Below are 6,000 nucleotides of genomic sequence, written 5' to 3' on the forward strand. Positions count from 1 at the left end.
GCTGGCGTCATACGGCTGGGCTGGCAAAGACAACATATGGGAAGGAAAAGAACTGCTGGGCACTTGGGTGGTCTTGAGGCTTGTCCTTTCCTTTGAGCCCCTTCCCCGCCCATCGGAAATGTCTACAACAGAACCGAGAGCAAGGGAGCAGCATGTGGTTCTTGAGCTGGCGGAGGGCTATGCAGGGGATAGGGCGATTGCTTACCAGCAGTTTGGGTTTTACAAAGGACGCTGAGCTTCTGGAATGAAAATTCTACACCAGAAATAACTGGGGCTGACCTCCTGTTTTACAGAGTGGAAATGAGGCTGGGAGGGGGCACATGTTTTCCCAGCATCACAGAGCTCCTGCTTAATGTCAAAGCAGGACCTCAGCCCCTTCACTTGTCATTGCACTGTGCTGTGTCCTTAGCTGAAGGACCGCCAGAAGAGTCAGCTCTAAGAACAGGAATGTTCTTAGAACAGAAAAAATGAGGTCTATCCAAAACGTGTAATTTGAAGGATTAGCTCTTTAAATTGTTTTTAATGTTTATTTATTTTTGAGGGGGGGTGGGGAGGGGCAGAGAGAGAGAGAGAGAGAGAGAGATGGAGACACAGAATTCAAAGCAGGCTCCACGCTCTGAGCTGTCAGCACAGAGCCTGAAGCGGGGCTTGAACTCACCGACCACGAGATCATGACCTGAGCCAAAGTCGGACGCTCAACCAACTGAGCCACCCGGGTGCCCCAGTATCAGTTCTTTTAAAATAGAGTTTTCCACAATGCCCTGGGTACTCATATAGGTTCCTCTTAAAAATCCCACTCAACCTCCTTTTATCCCTTTCTCAAGGGAGCTGCATCTGAACGCACACATACACACAAACACACACAGAGATATACACACATTCGCACTACTACTCAGAATTGCAGAGAATTCAAGGAAGCCTCTTCCTCTTTGCGAGCTGGCGTCAAGGTAACATTAAATTAAAATCTCTTGCAGGGCTCCTAGCTCAGGAAGAGCCCTATTTCTTTCGTGGGAAGCCTCTTCTTTCTCCAGTGACTGTCCCCGGGGCCCTGTGTCACACCTGTCTGGGGTCTCCTCAAGCTACTGAGTGATGTCGCGCAGCAACACTTCATGGCCACCTGGGCTCCAGCATCCTTGGACTTTTCTCCTCCCTCTGCCAGCTGCTGGAGGAGGACGAATCTGAAGAGAACGTGGAGGGCAGTAGCGAGGCGGCAGGGTCTGGGTCTGGAGCTGGGGTAAGGTTTCGGCAGACATTGGAGATAGGGCAGGGGGTCGGAAGTGCCAAGGTAGCCCCAAGTAGCCTGTTCCAACTCCCAACAGGCTCCCTTATGTGCCCTTGGCCTCAGATCAGGTCACTTGCTTAAATTTGAAAAGCAGCCCTAAGATGATTTTATCCACCGTATCCTGTCCTGAAGCAAAGTTCACCAATTTCCTCTCCAAAACTAGTTTCTGATACGGCTCTTTTGATATCGATCTGGAATCATAAATAGTTTACAGCCCCTGAGGCATTATTGTCTTTTTCCCCGTCCCCTTTCTTGCCAGATGGACAATGCCTTGAATCTCCTTGTTCCTTCACCCACTCTTGTTTCTTTCTCTGCCACAACATCCATCCAGCCACGTCTCTGCCTTTACACAGAAGAGCCTCTGCCCCTAGCTCCTCTGAAAATTAGTCAGAAGAGATTCTGTCTTTCTGTGCCCGGATCTGTGCTTCGTATGTGGAAGATCAGATCCCCACGCTGTGGAAGAGAGGGCTGGTGGTGGGGAAGGACTGATTCTGGACCCAGTTGAGGCGAGGCTGGAGGGCCCCCCCGGGAGCCCAGTGCCCTGGGGCGAGGGCTGCTGGCTTAGCAGCAAAAGTCTTCCCTTTCAACACAGGTAACCGAGATTTCTTTGGTATCCACATTTTCCTTTTTAAAGGCTGCTCTTGCTACCATAAGTAGTATATCCTTCTGTTAACAAAGGGCTGGGTTCTTGTAGAACCGCATCGTGATTTTCCCTGGGTGTTGCCCACAGCCTCTAAAACCATCAAGAAAAGAGATCTGGTAAAAGAGTGACAATTTTCTCTCTGAGGTTGGGGGTGCGTGCCTGATAGCTACTACCGCCACCCACCCTCTATCACGGAAGTTCTGTCCTGCATAGGCAGCGGTTCAGCCCGTGCCCTCCAGGAACGTCCCCCTCTGCACAGTGGTTGGTCACTCCTGGGAGTCAGCTGTGGCCCTCCTGCTTCCCCATCACCCATGGGCTGCAGCTTCCCATGGTAGCCACGCCTCCTCCAGAGAGGTCTGAACCTCAGCCTTGGTGGTGGGGAAAGGGACCCTTTCACATGTCCTCACTATCCAGAGGGAGTAGCTATTTTTGGTGGTTGCTCCTTCCGTACCCCTTAGGGTCACCCTCTACCCTTGTAAGAATAGATACCCACCTTTGTTCTAGTTGTACTACTCATAAATTTTTTTTTAATATTTAAAAAATATTTTTGATACTTAAAAAAAATTAACGTTTATTTTTGAGAGAGAGAGGCAGAGCATGAGCGGGGGAGGGGCAGAGAGCGAGGGAGACACAGAATCGGAAGCAGGCTCCAGGCTCTGAGCTGTCAGTACAGAGCTGGACGCGGGACTCGAACTCACGAACCATGAGATCATGACCTGAGCCGAAGTCGGACACTCAACTGACCGAACCACCCAAGCGCCCTGGATGTAAATTTTTATATTAAAATTTCCCCATTCAAATGACTGATCTGGTTTCCATCTCGTCACTGGACCCTGGCTGATATAAGACCTAAACAAATTCAGGAATAAATAATGTTCATGGTTTGGAAGGCTTAATACTGCAAAGAAGTCATTCTCCCTAAATTGAGCTACAGATTTAAGAAAACCGGTTTCTCCTAGTGCTTCGGAGGGTATTAGACAAAATAGAAAATATCCAACAATACTTGATTGTTGCTGCAGTACATTTCTGGAAATCTCATGGAAAATCCTAAATCTGATCTTACCCGTGGGATCTGTGTTATAATTGGATGTTACATTCTTGACCAAAGACTTGCCATCAAATAAATCATGGATACTAAATATGTCATAGAGCCGAAATTCAGACTTTAAATTAATAGTTCTCAACCCTGGCTGAGCATTAGAATTATCAAAAGAGATTTAAAAGAATTCCAACGCCTGGGCTCCATTGGGGCTCAGATGAAGCGAAATCTCTATAGGTGAGCCCAGGCAATCAATTTATCGAGAGCTAGGACCAAAAGAAAGACATAGTTGTCATTTGGCCCTTCAAAAAATTAAAAGAGCCACTTGAAAGTAAATCACAAGACTTATTGATTCTCTGAATGGCAATGTAGAGATCCCACACTGATGAACGAGTCACCTCACATCGTAATAAGATGTTGCACATTGCGTATACTGTCCACCAGGTTTGAATTTGAAGAAGGGCCCTCAAGGTACAATGTTCTAAGGCCAATGGTTAGTGAGTTAATGAGTATCTAGAAAGATTACATGGCAAGCGTAATGTCTCTGTATTGGGAATTTGGCTAGGAGCCTTCGGAAAAGAATAGACACAATCCCTATTCTTAAGTGTTCAAGGATTGAAGACACGACGTATCTGAAGTTAGCCTTCCAGTAATTTACGAACATGGACACATTGCTCTTTGCTGACAATAGGATTTGTATCTGGAGCGATCTCAGTTGGATAGAGCCACTCATTTGGAAATTGTGATAATTCAGAGATGTGTTTCCAGATTCTTCCCTTCCCGTGGCAAAAGGCTGAAGAGAGTTTACCTGGGAAGGGGAGCCTCAGCTCACTCTCTGTCTGGGTCTCCTCCAGGGGCTGTCAGTGCAGGGAGGAAGGATGTTCCTCTGAACCAGCCATGTAGAGGCTCTGAGAAGATACCAGCCCTGTGCTTTTCTCACCAGGTTTATTAAGCGAGGCCAGGACCAAGTCCAAGAGGTTGGTTTCTCTTTCAGATTCCAGTTCTCTGTCATGAATTATGTGATTTGAGGCAGGGACTTTACAATGTCTCAGGAATCTACTTTAAATGAGAAAAATTGTACCTATTTCCTACCTACCTCAAAAGATACCTCCAAGACAAATTAACTTCTATCAGAAAGATATGAGTAATTTTATACTTTTTTTCGGATTGTAAGAATGACATTGATGGAAGAGAACCTGGAAGTTACAGAGGAGAGCTACATAAGGAAGAAAATAAAACCAACCCATAATCCCATAATCATTATTTTAAACATCAAAAAACTCAAAAAAGAATATTCTCTATATGTGGCTTTGTATCTTGTTTTTTTTTTTTTATATATATATAAGATTATATAATAGGGGCACCTGGGTGGCTCAGTCGGTTAAGCGTCCGACTTCAGGTCAGGTCATGATCTCGTGGTCCGCTGCCCATGTGTTTGAGCCGCGCGTTGGGCTCTGTGCTGACAACTCAGAGCCTGGAGCCTGCTTCAGATTCTGTGTCTCCCTCTCTGTCTGCCTCTCCCCTCTCTCTGCTTATGCTCTGTCTCTCTCTCTCTCTCTCTCTCTCTCTCTCTAAAGTAAATAAATATTAATTTAAAAGAAAAGATTCTATATTAAACATTCCCATATATCTTAAACTTCTTTAAAACACTATTTAATGGCTGCATAATATTCCAGTCTATGGGACTATTATGACTTGCTTATTCATGGCCAGATGGGCAATAGGAGTATTTTTTTTTTTTTAATGTAAGGGAAAGTTAATAATGCAAGAAACTTTGATTACTATTATTTATGACGGTACATTTGGAGATTTTAAAAATATACAGATACCAGTTGGAAACAATCTCAGAGACACAGAAAATGAGATTTAAAAACAATCAAGAGCAATTTTATTTTTAAAGGTCAATTCGCTTACAAGGGACACAGAGAACATGCAATAATTGCCTATAACTGCATTTCCATTGACTTCTGAGTGGTAATTTTATCTTTAACACCCCCTACTGGTTTGCCTTATGGTTTTAGTGTTATCATTTTCTTAAAAAAAAAAAAAAGTGATTTCATTAGAAATCTGCCACCTTTCCAGTCCTGTCCTCTTCATTCTCTCCCTCAGAAAAACAAAGTGAGGGGAGTAGAAGCAAAAGGAAAACAAAAACAGAACGATCGATCATCACTTCATATGACCTCCCTTCCCACAACTCCACCCACTATGTGCCAGGAGCAGAGGCTGGAAAAGCAGGAGAGAATAGGGAGGAGATAATCCTCCAACCTTCTTTGAAGAACTTTGTAACTTGTTGCATTACTCATTCATTCAATAACATTGCCATGGGCTCGATATCTCAGGTTACTCAGTTTATCAGGAAGATAAACTCAGGAATGTGTGGATTCATTGGAACTAAGGGGTTAAGTCAGGTCAGGGGCAATGTGGATTCACTCTTCTCGTTAGAATTCCAGGCAGATCAATTCAAAGTGCTCCTTGAGATGGCCCTTAACTAGGCAGTTGTTTGCACCACGAAAGCACTTTATAGCAAGTTGTATCTGGTGACCTTACTCCCTGCCACAGAGGTTGGTGGATGCCTGTATATGAGGTGAGGAAACCAGAAGGAGCTGATGTTCCATTTCTGATAGATCTGGCTTCCCTTCATTCATTCTAAAAGCGTTTACTGAGTGTCCATTCTGTGCACGGCACCAATCTAAGCACATGAACAAGACAGACCATGTCCCTGCTCTTGTGGAGTATCTAGCCCAGTGGAACAGGTGAACAATGACAGAGCAAAAGGAGGGATATTCCTATTTGTTTCAACTATACCTGCGAACATTTGCAACATTCGCATTTGAATACAGATAACTCTAGGTACTATTAGGGATTCTGCTCCCCAGATTGCTTTATAGTTCATTACAAGTCCAATCAAAATCACAGCAAGAATTTCTGGGATTGTGATGAACTGATTTCAAATTTTATATGGAAGAATAATGGCTCTTGAGGAACCAAGCCACTTTGAAAAAGAAGAAGCAAGGGACTGAACCACTCTACTTGAAA

Source organism: Panthera uncia (genome assembly GCF_023721935.1).
Source record: "Panthera uncia isolate 11264 chromosome C1 unlocalized genomic scaffold, Puncia_PCG_1.0 HiC_scaffold_4, whole genome shotgun sequence".
Lineage (NCBI taxonomy): Eukaryota > Metazoa > Chordata > Mammalia > Carnivora > Felidae > Panthera > Panthera uncia.